The 16376-nt window shown below is 34.0% G+C and overlaps 1 long non-coding RNA gene across 4 annotated transcripts in view; it reads left to right on the forward strand.

Annotated features, from left to right (window-relative positions):
* LOC127842233 (uncharacterized) overlaps positions 1 to 16376 on the forward strand; it is a 42690-nt gene that overhangs the window by 25178 nt on the left and 1136 nt on the right. For all 4 annotated transcript variants that reach the window (XR_008031518.1, XR_008031516.1, XR_008031519.1 and 1 more), the window contains exons 2-3: positions 14362 to 14452; positions 16033 to 16123. This is a non-coding gene — a long non-coding RNA (uncharacterized LOC127842233). The remainder of the gene's footprint in view (positions 1 to 14361; positions 14453 to 16032; positions 16124 to 16376) is intronic.

Genomic DNA, 16376 nt, shown 5'->3' on the forward strand with positions numbered 1-16376 from the left:
TTTTGGTTCCCATTTTTTTCGTACCCAATTTTTTTTCGTATCCAAACGTTTTCGTACCCACATTTGTATATTCTTACCCATTTATTTTTTTCGTACCCAAATGTTTTTCGTACCCAATTTTTTGGTCGAAATAATCGGTTTTCAATTTGATTTGATCTCCCCACTCATTCCATCCCGCGAAACCCTTAAGGTGTCGCAACTTTGGTATGGAATGAGTGATGTATTGGACGTCATCATTGATGACGTTCAATCGAACGAATGATAAAGGGGGCTAAGTTTCGTTAAGCTGAGGCAAATCACTGCGATTTGGGAGTCTTGAAAACTGGCCGAACACGTTTGCTGAAATTTGACATGTATATGTACCAGAATGCGATCTACCTGTTGGCGTAGGCGTTATACCTGGGAAAAATCAAGTTTTTGAGTATTTTGCGTTTGAATATTTTTTATGGGAAACCACACGCGCTAAGATAAACATTGTGACGTCACGTCATAAAAGCGCTTAGGCTAGCTTCCATCTTGTTAAGAAACAAAGTAACTGACGTTACGCGTTATTAATGCAATATACAGTTAGGCGTTAAATCGATAAACAACGATAATTGTGTTTGAATATCAATACGAAGTACACATGCATGTCTTTTGTGGAGATCGAGTGTGGTTGCTTAGATATATATATAAATGACAAAAAATTATGTGTTATTGTGTGCGACGAGTTGAAGAAAGGTTTACACGGCGAGGCTTTCCGAGACGTGTCGGATAAATGTAAGTACACACTGGTATTAACACGGTATTCTATTTATCAGATAATATCTTTAATATACATGATAATCATGAGACAAATACATTATTAATTTAGGGTTTAATTATTGAATCAATAAATAAACGTGAGCAGCAAAGCAATTTAGTATAAACAACACGCTTACCTTAATGACGACGATAATCCAATATTTATAACAATTACAATTATGTATGATAAACACACAATCCGAAATACGTTTTTGCATTCGTTAGATGCTTTAAACAAATAAATAACTGTTAAAAACATCCAGAGAATTTAACTTAAAATTGTTTGTTTTGACAAATAAATTACGTCACACAACATACGTCATAAATTGCGCAATCAGTTGCATGCAAAATAAAAGTACGGAAAGCCGGTTTTGAGAAATGTTTATATAGAGCAGCAAAATAGTATGATATAAACAATAACAAACGGCAGAGCGGGGACGGACTTCTCAAAATAGCATTAATTGAAATAGTTTCATGTATATTAAAATCTCTGCGATATCTTTGGTGACCATCATCAAATTCACAGAAAAAATAAAATACAATGTAAGTATCACGTGTACTTGAATTTGTCCGACGAGTTGAAGAAAGGTTTACACGGCGAGGCTTGCCGTGAGCAACACATCATTTGCAGCATAAAGTGCGTAACAAATAAACAAAATAATCAAACATAATAATAATTTAACGTAGCACATTTAAATATCTATTGCAACTGACACCGTTTTGTAGCGAAATTTGATGACTCAATTTCAGCTTTAACAAGAGTTATAAAAATACTTAATTAAGTATAAACGTCACGCTTATCTAAATGACATTATTAATCCAATGTTTGTAACAATAAGTTGACTACTTTAATCCAAAGTTTATATCAAACACCTTGAAACGATATGCACTTCCACCTTTATTAATCCATGTCTTTATCGAAACTTAGTTCAAACCACACAATTGTATTGTATTCCTATTTATGTTTACATTTATGCATGATGAACACACAATCCGAAATACGTTTTGCATTCGTTCGATGCTTTAAACAAATAGTTTACAGATTTAAAACACAACGTCCGCGACATGTCCTTAAATTCCAGAGAGTGTAAATAAAACTGTTGTGTTTCGTCACCGAAATGACGTCACACAATGTACTGCGTAATACATTTCGTAATATAAAATCAAAGCGCTGATTGCATTGCAAAATGAATTCAACACTATCTTGAACGCAAAGCTATAATGATGATTCAATAAAATACACAGAATTTTGTAGACACAGAAAAAGGCTTAATGCTAGTCGATAGTGTTTAAGATGGGAATGTCCGACACACTGCAGTGGTTTGCTCTTTTCACGTTTTTAATATTATAGTCATGGGAATTGAAGTTCTTCCTTTAAAGGTAGCTAATCGAACGGCTTCGAAAAAATAAGCATGTCTGCGAGTATTATGGTTACTATCATGTGATATGTATATTAAATTTTTGCGAGAACTTTGGTTACCATCATTAAATGCACAAAAAGAAATAGGTTTTATTTCATCTCCCCACTCATTCCATCCCGCGAAACCCTTAAGGTGTCGCAACTCTAGTATAATAAACATAGAAACGTAAGGTTTGCTTGTTTGTTACCGTTGTTACAGCTTATATTGAAGAAATACATCAATTAAACTTTAATTGTACACGTTCGTCCTTATTATTTCCATTCGGAAACAGAATTGGATATCCAATATTTTCTTTATGGAATGAGTGATGTATTGGACGTCATCATTGATGACGTTCATTCGAATGATAAAGGGGGCTAAGTTTCGTTAAGTTGAGGCATATAGCCGCGATTTGGGTCTCTTGAAAACTGGCCGAACACGTTTGCTGAAATTTGACATGTATATGGACAAGAATGCGATCTACCTGTTGGCGTAGGCGTTATACCTGGCAAAAATCAAGTTTTCGAGTATTTTGTGTTTAGACTTTTTTTGTGGGAACGAGCACGCGCTCAAATAAACATTGTGACGTCACTTCACAAACAGCGCTAGAGATCCGCCATCTTGTAACGCAACAAAGAAACTCAGTGTCATAAATTCAATAAACACAGAAAAATATGATTGTGTTTTATAATCATTAATACAAATGTCTATATTTTGTGCAGCGGATGTTTATTAAGACAGATACGGCAGAATTATGTAAGTATCTTTGTGTACTTTACAGTAGATTTGATAGTGGTAAACAACTGCGTACCGGTTAAGTTCAATCTAGCCGATTTTACTACGCAAGAAATTTAAGTATCTCACTGGCAAATTGACACATAAACAACAATCGCATCCGATTTACATCCACATAATATTGTGGGAATCCGATGCAATGCAAATTACTCATGTTTGATAACGTTTGATGAATTCGTTATATCAATATGCATTTACTTTCAAGGGGAATAATTTTAAATTGAAATGTGCGATTCAATGACAGTGTTATATTGGGATAATAAGTCGTTTAGCCGTTATCATGATAAGTATATTGTTTGTTGTGTTTCATTTTCTTTAAAAACATACTTTTACTGTTTTTTCCTTAAAGTAAAACAGTTCAGTAGTCATTATATCTTGAATTTAAAATATTGAAATAGATGTCGGATTATTCATATTTTCGGACGTTGCTACGTAAGCTAGTTGTCAACATAATTATTAATATACTGATTTACCTTTTACGCATACAGTTGTGCAACTGTTGTCTACGTAATGATACGCTGTTTAATGTCTTCCTGCCCCTGATGATAATAAGTATTTATCTCAACAAACCCCAGCAATGTCAATGGTCTGTCAACATAAGAAAAATATTAGCTAAAGAAACTTCAGCGTACAATTTATATAGCAGTGTCCGACAAATCCATTTTTTCATTGGGCTACTGAAATGTTCAGCTGACGCCCGCCGGGCTACTATAAATCTATAAGAGCGGTAGCCCGTTTTATTGACAGACATACGTAGAATAAACACGCTGACCATGTGTTTCTACACCGTGTCTTGTTTATAATCCGATAACAAAGTGCAATCAATTATCTTATCAGTCACCGATCACTTGCGGTAATGTCGTAAACAGTAAGAGTGAATTTTAATCATTCAATCAGAATCAACATTTGTCGTCTGCTAATAATATAATGAGAGCCGGTTGGATAGTTGGCGCACATGATGCAACATCATTTCGCAGTTTGGAATTCTTTGTTAACCGCAACTATGAGTAAGAGCGACTACGTTTTTTATGTCGTTAAATATCCAAGGATGCAGAACATTAAATAAATCAAAACAATAGCGGATTCTTCAAAACGGTAATGAAACCGAAAATGAATATTAATAACAACGCGGTTAACACCTGCTAATAAGTTTGCATTGTCAATTAATAATTGGATTGATCGACTGTTAATCAATAATCCCATATATGCCCAATTTAATTTTTTTTAAACCAAATTATGGGAGGGTAATATAGACGATGAGAGTCATAAACACAAACGTTTGAAATTTTCTTAAGTGTCAATTGAATTTCGGCATATGATTCTATTTAAAGATATGATGAAATAAGCTCCCAATCAGGACCGTTCAATTGCAACTTGCGTAAATCACCTGCGACGGTTTGCACACGTTGTGTACAGCTATTTTAGGTTACAAAATTCTACATTTAATAAATGAATTTCTTTGTCCAGACAGGGACCTATACAAACGTATAACCCCTGGTCCAGATAAAAAGCGCACACAAATTGGCATGGGTGTATTTATTTGTAAATAAAAATTTTGTAGTGGGTACATCATTGAGATCATTTAATTTCCATTAAAAGTTTCGTTGTGAATTTCAACTAAAGTACCGGGGTATCTCGCGAATTATTTGGCATTGACATTTCCTCTTCATAAAATATAATGTAAACACGCTGTATCGTTACGGTAACACTCAGGGCTCGAATTTAACTTTTTTTTTCTACTTGCAAAACATTGCGAGCAGCTTTCATACCAACTCGCAAAATCAAAAACATTCTCGAAAATTTTGCTGAAAACATAATTTAACGTTTTTGTTTTTTTTTACTCAAAGGTTAACTTTGCTTTATCTTTCGTATTGTTATTTACGCCTGTGGGCAAAAAGAAACTAGTTATTTTTCGCTTCGACACCATGTCTGTTCAAGTTCAATGAACACGTTTGAATTAGTAGACTGTTTAACGTTCTCTGTACCAATACCATCCGCGAATCTGTACTATATCTTTACCAGTCTACATACAAGGTGCGGACTTCCGCATACGGGTATATGGACGTTCTATGACCTACGGTTTAGCGTTCAGAACGTCAAGCATATTTAGCAATATTACTTATTTTTTTTTCACTATTTCTTTACTCGCAAAAAATTACTAGTGGCTTAAAACTTAACTCGCAATCCGTATTTTTCACTCGCATTTTGCGAGTGTGCGAGTGTTAATTTCGAGCCATGACACTGTATCAGTTCCTTCATTATTGAAACAATTATTGTATTGTATACTGACTGCACACTAGTGTCGTAACATACGGATGCAATATGTAAATTCGGACAGAACTTAAAGTCGGACACAAGTAAATAAATGATTTAATACTCTTGATTTCTTGAAACTCGGTATTTGTTGTTAAAAAGAGCAATTGCATTGATTAACACCATACGAGTCAGTCGTATTGATCATCTAAACGCTTTATTTACGTTTCCAACTTAATGTGCTGTCCGAATTTAAGTACACATACATGTGCACATACATGTAATATCTACATGTAGTATATGATTTTCTTTGGTACATTTACATTTAAGTACACGGTGCCTGTACTGTAACATTAATTAACGATATTGACTGTGTACATCAGACTACTTGCTGTATTATGTATATGTATGTATACATATTATGTATATATGTAAATGAAGAAATAAAATAAAGATGAAAACCTGCATCTTATCATTTTGTAGGAAAATTATATGGGCTACCAAATATTTTTATTGGTAGCCCAGTGGGCTCCCTGAAAAATAAGAAATTTGTCGGACACTGATATAGTATTGACATACCTGTATGATGAAGCCAACCCCGTATCGAAAGTCAACCAGAGTCGTAACATATTTATGTCACGCTATAAATCAAAGAATACTCATTTTCTTGGATACATTTCTACATATATTGGTGAATGAATATAAATTACTGCACCAAGGAATATTTTAAGGTTCAAATGTTTCAAATGCATCTTACAATAGATGAAAATAACTCTCATCAGTCTGAAATTCACAATTTTGACGCCATTGTCGCTTTGTCCAAGACTAGTTTTAATTTGGATACTTTCGAACGACCTTGACATTTTTTGCTGAAATTGTAAACATTACTTTCGTTTTCTGAAATCTATTATTTGTGATTAACAACAAGTCTGGTGGATTATAAAAATGATTTCAGTGTGAAGTTTTAAATATTTACTTTGAGTTTGTATTTACACTACAATTTGTTCACAAAACAAGCCAGAATATTCTAAAATACCGGGAAATGTCATTCTGAATTTGAAAACACTTGAGCACATGGTATGTTACTAAAAGTAGAAATACCATCATATGACCGTGAAATCTCGGGAGATTCGCATTTCAAGAAAGTCTGTCACATCGCTGTTTTTCTCGATATGAAAGAGCAGAATAGATAAATTTTAAATGTTTAAGATAGTATTTTGTGAAAGAATGTATCAGTTAAATGTGAAAAATGTCAATCTTTCCAATCAAGTGATTGATATGGGCCAATAACTGCATTTAAAAGCTGTTTTGGACCGGTCTTTGTAAACTGTCGACTTTCGGCATTTTCTGGTTGACTTTCCTAATGGGGTTGGTCCATAACTATAAAGTCGCGCCAGTCAAAAATCATAAAAAGCGACATTTAAAGTTATGGTAGCCAGAATTCAAAAAATATGTACAACTGAGCAATCAATCATGACACTCTGATGCCTCAGGTTAGTGCAGTGATTTTTCCACCAGATTCTCACCAAGGTGATCCCGGTTGATTTCACCACAATTGAATATATGTCAGTACACAAATAAATTATACAGCAGGTAATGACAATCGATAAATGTCTTAGTTTTAATTTAATTGTTCGCACAAATTTGGACACTCTTTGTGTCTGAGATATGTTGGGTTAAATGACCTTTACAACAAAACATACATCTCTGAATCTGCGATACATTACAGTTAAAGTTTAACACATGTAAAATACCAGTATTCAGATCTGAAAATATTCTTAAAAAATTGGATGGTATGAAATACATATATCTTGTGACGTATTTTCATTTTAAATCTTGAATTTGATGACTACTTGAATTTAATGACGACAAGTCGGACATGCAGTTAAATATTTTAATACGTCTATCGTGTGACATAATTTCATTTAAACTCTAGATTGTAACGACATTAGTCTGACGCGTGCGGCTTAATTTTGTTTAACAGTAAAACAAAAATTAAGTAGACTATCAAAAAAATACAAAAAGTGTACTTGTAAATAAAAACTCCTTCATTCCGTATAAAGATTGTACGTTACAGCAGAGCTCCAGATAACTTTTTTGAGTAATTTGGTTAATACCCACTACTTTTGAGTTCAATTGGGTATTTTCATATTCAATTGGGTACAAAAAAATCGGTACCCACTACCGGGTACTTTAATTGACAATTGGGTACCTTTGTTTTAAAATTGGGTATGTTCATTGTCTTAAATTCTCACCTGCTTACCTGAATAAGCTGGTTGTAGTTCCACTCTTAATTGATTAGTTTCAGAGATTTTGTGTAATTATGTAGATGTATCCATAATATACAGTCTTGATTAAAACAAAAAGTTCAACGATTTTTTCCACCAGTTTTCTTACAATGTAAGCACTGACAGCGATTGCCTCCGACATAATATCGTCAAGAATTAGTTTCACTATATTTTCCGCTTCTGATTTTGTGTTGCCTGCGGTTAAATATCTTAAAATTGAGTTTTTTTGTTCCTAGGATACGATGTTTCCATTTTTAAGGCCTCAAGGTTTCGACATTTTCACAACAATAACATGTAGTCACAAAGACACTTTTTTCCGTACATATTATTGTGCTGAAGGTTATACTGAAAGCACTTGGACAAAGCGGAAAGAATCCGGGTATTTCTGACCAGGGTATTTCCGGGACAAATTTACTCGTTATGCAAAGGAAAAATATGATATGCGTAATCGGCAATTTCAATTGGGTTTCGGAACGCATGGTTTTATTTTTCTATGCGTTATCGGCAATTTTACATTGGGTATTTACACAAATGCGCACCTTATCTGTAGCTCTGTTACAGTAATCTGTGAAACAAAGTCATTAATAAAACAAAAAAATATGTTTGACCACAACGGTGGCTAATAATGTTTACGAAAAATACAAACAATATAGATTTATCTATTACATAACATGTTAGAATTTTATCATGCATTTATAATCACTCATAAAGAGATTTCAATAAACAGTTACATGCATAGACAGTTTTTTTAAGCCAGTGTCTTTTGAATTCAGAAAATAATCCAGATAAACCATAAAATTGGGAAAAATAGATAGTAAACCATAAAATTGAGAATTTATATTATAAAATGCTGCTTGAATTTCTTTTTACCTTTCATATGTAAAAGAAGAAATATTATCTGCTAATGCAAAATATGCGTAAGCTGGTTTATGGTCATTTCGTAGCAAAAGAGAAGAAAATAAGTGCATTAAATAAATGAATTCATATTTTTGTATCTGGAATAGTTGTACTTTAAATAGATCCTCCACCCTTTTATGACCGACTAAGGGCTAAATTGCTCTCCGACTTGAAATGAAAAGGCCAATGGTTGATCGTGTAGCGTTTATGTGCAAAATTTGAGAGCCAATCGATAAAGCTTGTTGATGCCAAAACAGGTAATAATAATAATTTATTATCAGGTACATGTACACAAGCAAATAAGTATATTTAACCCTTTCAGTGCAGGAACCGAATTTTAAAGGCCTTTGAAAACAGTTTGGATCCAGATGAGACGCCACAAAACGTGGCGTCTCATCAGGATCCAAACTGTTTGCTATTCTGATAGTATTCTTTGAAAAAAAAATGAAGAAAATGCTGATTTTAGAAATTCAGCAGACGACATTTTAGCAGACGACAAATTTACCAGCATGCAAAGGGTTATTAAGATGCTTAAGGTGTGGAAGACTCATAATCAGGTTTGGTGTCCCTCAAACCCTAAGCGTCTTGTAATTCCTTATGCAGTTTGTATAGATAGTGCCGCATCCTGACACGTAAAGCTTGTGCTTTGTTGGCAGCGTTAGTTGGCTGTTAACAGGTTCATTGTGGTTATCTCCAACATCAGTCTGTCCGTCTGTCCTAGCCACTATCTCCTACACCATAAGCACTAGAACCTTGAAACTTAAACACATGGTAGCTATGAGCATTATGTGCGACCCTGCACTATTTGGAATTTTGATCTGACCCCTGGGTCAAAAGTTAAAGGGGATGGGGTGGAGACGGGTCAGAGATTTTCACTCATTTTTAGCTCGACTAATATATATGAAATATATATAATGGAGCTATCCTGATCACGTCGGCGTTACCGTTAGCGTGCACATGTTAAAGTTTGTGTACTACCCCAAATATTTTCTTTGTCCTTTAACAAATTACTTTTATATTTTGCATACATGCACTTCTTTACCAACATGACCCTTATCTATAAACAAGAGCAGACAACTGTATCAAGCATTTTGACAGGATTATTGCCCCTTTTATACTAAGAATATGCATACACTGTCACTCCAATATAACGCGGATGACGGGGTCCAAGCCACGCAACAGCGTTATAAACAGAAAGCGTTATAAGTTTTGAGCTAATTTATTTAAGGGGCTATAAAAACAGGTAAAGTATAGCCTATAATATAGGTCTTGTGTATCTTCATGCTGTGTTGTCAACCGCAAATACATGCATGTAAACCGAATCGAGCGATAACAGTATAACTACCGCTTTTCTAATGTGCACATTTATCCGATAATCCAATATAATTATATCACTTACGAAAAAATAATGTTTAACATTTATGACAAGAAATATGTTTACGAACTTCGTTAACAAATTCATATGCCTACGCCATTTTTCAGAAAAATTAGTACAGTGCATTATGGGACACAGCTTTCATTGAACGAGCGAATTTAAATTTAGATTGAATGCAATACGATGCAAAATGATACATGTACAAAGAAATGTTTTATTGCGTCATACGCAGCATGTAAAAAACGTGCTTTCCGTGGACTTTCTGATAACTGGCAAAAATTTAAGTGCATCTCTGTTAACTATTACACTGCGTTAGCATGTAAATAAATCGTCAGGATTTTTAACCAGGTTTTCCAAAGGAAAAAAATGGTTATTAGATTGGCGAATGCGGGCGGGCTGGCGGAACAAGCTTGTCCGGGCCATAACTATGTCTTTCATTGTCAGATTTTATAGTCATTTGGAACATTTGTTCACCATCATTGGACGGTATGTCGCGCGAAATAATTACGTCGATATCTCCAAGGTTAAGGTCACACTTTGAGTTCAAAGGTCAAAAATGGCCATAAATGAGCTTGTCCTGGCCATAACTATGTCATTCATTGTGAGATTTTAAAATCATTTGGCACATTTGTTCACCATCATGGGATGGTGTGTCGCACGAAAGAATCACGTCAATATCTCCAATGTCAAGGTCGCCACGACTAAAAATAGATTTAAAAAAAAAAAAACTTATAAAGGGGGTTAATTTTGTTTGTTCATTTCAAAAGTTCAGTTTGACTTTTCTCCGTTTATCAGATTTTTTTTTCACAATGAAAACCTGGTTTTGTGACAATTTTGTCCCTTGTTAAATGTATTTTTCGTATACCTACTGAAACATTAAACACACACAAAGATAACTTTATTTATCAAGCATGTGTAGCATATAATAAACAATAACACACTTACACAGCCATATTTTATACCAACGAAATACAATACACGATAAATATGGAACATAAACAGGTAATAGTTTTAAATAACTTTAATTTGATAATTAATCCGCTTGCACTTGCCTTATTGAAATTAGCGCATCGAACCGCTCTGATAGGGAATACATGTAATAAACACTGACTCGCTTGTTTTCACACCTTTATTGACATTACACAACAGATTAACACCAATTAGCTGTCGAGTGTTGTTTAACCTCTAATCGATTAAAATCAGTTAAACGGGCGGATAAAGCAATCAAGCTGTGATCGCCAGCTTCTTTGAATTTATGAAAATACATGAAGTTGCATAACATGGATTTGAATCAGAAATGGAAGGTTGGAGAAAAAAAGGGATCCAAGGATCCCCCGCGTTATATTGGACACAGCGTTATAACGGACCGCACTATATTGGAGTTAAAGTGTATTATTGATAAATCTATGTTAAAGTTTGCATACCACCTCAAATATTTTCTATGTCCTTTGACATATTGCTTTCATATTTTGTATACTTCATAACCAACATGATCCCAATCTATAAACAAGAGCAGACAACTGTATCAAGCATTTTGACAGAATTATTGCTCTTTTATACTTAGAATATGCATATTTTTGATAAATCTATGTTAAAGTTTGCATACCACCTCCAATATTTTCTATGTCCTTTGACATATTGCTTTCATATTTTGCATACTTCTTTACCAACATGATCCCAATCTATAAACAAGAGCAGAAAACTGTATCAAGCATTTGACAGAATTATTGCCCCTTTTATACTTAGATAATTGAACATTTTGCTTAAATTGCCATAACTTCTTTATATATGATCACATTTGATTCATACTTTGACAAAACAACACTTACCTGACATACCACAATGCACTGCACCCAAACTATCCCCCATGCCCCACCCAAGAATTCCCCCCCCCCCCAATTTTATTTTTATAATTATTTTTGAAACTTCATCTTTTAAATTACCACCAACCCACATAAACCACCCCTCTCCATGATGGCTTACATTAACCTGTCAAGCACTCGAAATCTCTTAAGACAATAGTTACGGTCAATTTCAACCATGCATGGCCACATTACCAAACCTGGGGCGCCCCCTGGGTCAAACATGCGGCGTGGGAATACGCGTCGGCCTCTGCCGCACCATTCTTCACCAATTGACTTCAAATTAATACTAAAGATTTCTTATGACAACACAGTGTCTCGACCATCCATGTTCACATTACCCACCCCAGGGCCCCGCCCACTTTGGTGGTAAAGATCCCAAGCTATTTCAGCATAATTAAAATCCAAGCCATTTTTGTGGTCAAGACCCGAGCTTTCTCACCATAATTAAAATCCAAGCCAGTTTGGTGGCAGAGACCCCGAGCTATTTCAGCATAATTAAAATCCAAGTCAGGTTAGTGGTCAAGATCCTGAACTATTTCGGTATAATTAAAATCCAAGCCAGTTTGGTGGTCAATTTTTGTGGTAAAGACTCCGAGCTTTCTAACCATAATTAAAATCCAAGCCAGTTTGGTGGAGGATACCCCGAGCTATTTCAGCATAATAAAAATCCAAGTCAGTTTGGTGGTCCAGATCCTGAACTATTTCGGTATAATTAAAATCCAGGCCAGTTTGGTGGTCAAGACCCCAAGCCTTTTCAGCATAATTAAAATCCAAGCCAGTTTCGTGGGGGAGACCTTGAGCTATTTCAGCATATTTAAAATCCAAGTCAGTTTAGTGGTCAAGATCCTGAACTATTTCGGTATAATTAAAATCAAGGCCAGTTTGGTGGTCAAGAACCAGGGCTTTTTCACCATAATTAAAATCCTAGCCAGTTTCATGGCCGAGACCTCAAGCTATTTCCGCATATTTAAAATCCAAGCCAGTTTGGTGGTGAAGATCCTGAACTATTTTGGCATAATTAAAATCCAAGCCAGTTTGATGGTCAAGATCCTTAGCTATTTCAGCATAATTAAAATGCAAGCCAGTTTGGTGGTCAAGAACCCGATCTATGAGCATAATTCAAATCCAAGCCAGTTTGGTGGTAAAGATCCCGAGCTTTTTCAGCATGATAAAAATCCCAGCCAGTTTGGTGGTCAAGATCCTGAGCTATTTCAGCATAATTGAATTCTAAGCCAGTTTGGTGGTCATGACCCCGAGTTATTTCAGCATAATTAAAATCCAAGCCGTTTTGGTGGTCAAGACTCCAAGCTATTTTAGCATATATTTTTTCGGCATAATTTTTTCTTACCCAATTGTTTTCGTACACACATTTTTTGTACCCATTTTTTTCTGTTTTTTGACTGAATAATGCCCCCTTTTATAGTTAGAAAATTGAAAATTTGGTTAAGTTCAGGTCTACTCTTATCCTATTTGTGTTAAGGTCTACTCTTATCCTAAAGTATCAAAGCTATATCGTCTACTTAATGTTATAAGTCATGTAACTGACATTTTTAAACATTTTATTTCTTTCCCATTTATGTTTTTTTATTAAGGCGACATACATCAACTGTTTAATAATAATTATTAAGTCTACCTTTTTGGTAAAAATAATGTTTTTTTAACCAAATTTTCAAAATGGACATTACGGACACATGTCATTTGCTGAATGTAAAAAGTAGCATAACTGATATTTAGTTAAATTTTCAGGAGAAGGAAAAAACTGCTTTATTGAAATAAAATAGGGATACTAACAGAGTAAAACAAACACATGGGATGTTTTCAGATTTGAATACTGGTATTTTACGCATCTTTAGGCAGTTCTGTGTACCAAGGATAAATACAACACTTAAACATTCATGTACAATGCACAATACTAAAAACCTGAATTGTAACTGTAATGTATTTCAGATTCGGAGATGTCTGTGTTGTTTCTAAGGTCATGTGAAAAATTAAGTTTATATGTTTATAGGTTTAAAATTGCAAATTGTCCTCTTACTTGCCCTTGTATTTCAAGATAGAATACTTTCCTTCCCAGAGGAAAGAGATCTGGGTTTGAATCCCAGTGGGGGCTTCAGAGGATGATTCATTTTAAGAAAAATAAATATATTTGCTTTACTTTGTCTCTAACCTAACCAAATAACTCTGACAATGCCTTTACAAGTATGCAGTTTTTGATAATTCAATTATGCAAGAAACATGTATAATTTTAGGGTAGACTAAGACAGCAAACTAAGAATGGGCATCCATTTTAGTTTTTTAAGTCAAAACAACAATAAATGCATATAGGAACACATATTTAAATTAAAATGCAACAATCAGAGGACATAATCAATTAAATAGTAAATGACTACTTTAAATATTTTTGAGCACTGTTTGTTATTCAGAGATTTGTGAATATGCCGTTTAATGTTCTTCCCATTGAACTAATGCAATATGTGCTGTGGAACTGGAATCATATAGTGTTGGAAAGCTTATGTTTCACGTCTAGAGGGTCCTTGCTTCCTGAAAGCTGAAAATTGTATATGATCTCCCCACTCATTCCATCCCGCGAAACCCTTAAGGTGTCGCAAGTCTAGTATAATGTGATTACATATTTAACCACAATGGTCATGACGATATGTAGTAGGCGATTATTTCAAATGTTAATACGTTTCAGTTTTATTTAGGTATCAACTAAACAAAGCAATCAATGGCAAGACCGTTCGAGTGGGTGAAATTAGATGCCTTCCAATGTCCGGTCACAGGATGTCCTTCAAGGTAAATATAATTTAAGTGTGCCAGTTTCTGTCTTTCTTATTTTAAGTTTGTCGGCGTCATGAACATTTGAGTCATTTGATCATTTTTTCTTTCTATCTGGCTTTATACCTATTTGCATTTATCAGCTTACGATATAACCTGTATTTCTGACACAAATGTCTTTAAGATTTATATGTTATAATATATTATAAATGTTTTATATAACATTTTTTTTGCATTTGTGTTTGTTATGTGTTATTACAACAGTTCGTACGGTTAAAAGCAAAGGGACAAGTTTTGTATTATTATCACTAATTTCACTAGTTTATGTTTTGTCGCGTAACGGCTGATTCATACTTTATACAATGCTCTCGGTTGATTGATCGATTTCATAATTGTCTGAATAGAAATACAGTACAGCATACGATCGATCCGCGGCGAAATGAAATTTTAATATCTCTGTTATATTCATGAACACATTCCTTCTTTATAAAACCAAATAATTTGCATGCATGGAATAAAAGCGTAAATGAAATTCATCGTTCGTTTCAATTATTAAATATAGATCATAAATACAGATTTTCCACATACCGATACATTATATTTCAATAAAAAATAATTCAAATGCACCGCCGCACTACTTAAAAAAAATTCAATCTTAAATTTACTGAAAATCAATGTGTGTGACTATGCGTTGATTTATATTAGTTTTAGCCTTCTATGGTTGGATATCTGATTGATCGGCATTTCTAACTGCGTATTTGTTGATAGGCCAATGTTTCTATATGCTTGTCTACCCGTTTATGGCTTTGTTTGTTCCTCGTGTCTGTTGATGGGTTACTTTTAATTATATTCTTGGTCATTAGCCTTTCTACTTGTTTATAAGTTTGTTTTTCTACGTGTACCGGTCGGTCTTCTTACTTGCTATTATGAATATGCCTTTATTGTGACTATCTATCCGTGTGCCTCTCTGTATTTGTTCATACAAACGCGTATACATGTTTGTCTGTCGGTCGAGCAGTCTCGTACATTTTGTTTATGTTTTAGTTTATCCGTATATTATCATTATGTCGGTTTGTTTCAAAACTTTACTTAAATCGCTTTATTTTTGCGCTGTATTAAATAAGTTTTGTTTATGTACTAGTTATGTGAACAATTTATTTAATATATAGTTTAGTATAAATTGTGAAGTGTGGTTAATATACCATCATTTCTATACCTTTTGAAATATCTATATTAATAATTTACTGTTTTGGCATTGGTCAGCTACATAAACGTTTAATCTGTAATTCCTTTGAATCTAATAATATTACATTAACATTATTCTAGCTCTAAACAATACGTTTTAATGTTTTATTACACATATTGTTTAAAAAATGGGTTTCGTTTGCTTTCCCCTTAAAGTGATTATTGCCGGATAACTTATATAACTGGTTTGAACCCTATGCTTTTACAAGGACTGTTTTATGGCGGTGATTTCAGCTTTAATGTGTTTTTGATAATTATGTTTATAAAAGTTTAATTTGCATTATCATGCACACTTAGGCAATTACTGCTATTATATGTGTTTGTGTTTTATCAGTGGTTGCATATTTATCAAGGAAACCGATTGCATGGGAATGCTCACGTTGCCATAGCGCCATGTTTTTGAATAGCCTGGGCAAATGGTGTGTGAAAGTGGAAATCACTTTGGTATGTTTTCTATTCTGAATTTTTGAAATAAATCACAGAACGTGTACTTCTGATCAGGGCCGGCAAATCTGTCGCCCCCCATCGCCCACGGCAACTAATTGTTTAAATAATATTAACGTTCACAAATGAATGCTGTGTTGCCGTTTGTTTTGTATATATTATTTAAGCATTACAACTGGACAGCTGTATGTAAACGGCTTAATATTTCGGCTATACTTTCCCTTATAAATGTATAATATTTATAAAATATTAT

This window comes from Dreissena polymorpha, chromosome 8 (assembly GCF_020536995.1).
Source record: "Dreissena polymorpha isolate Duluth1 chromosome 8, UMN_Dpol_1.0, whole genome shotgun sequence".
Classification (NCBI taxonomy): Eukaryota; Metazoa; Mollusca; class Bivalvia; order Myida; family Dreissenidae; genus Dreissena; species Dreissena polymorpha.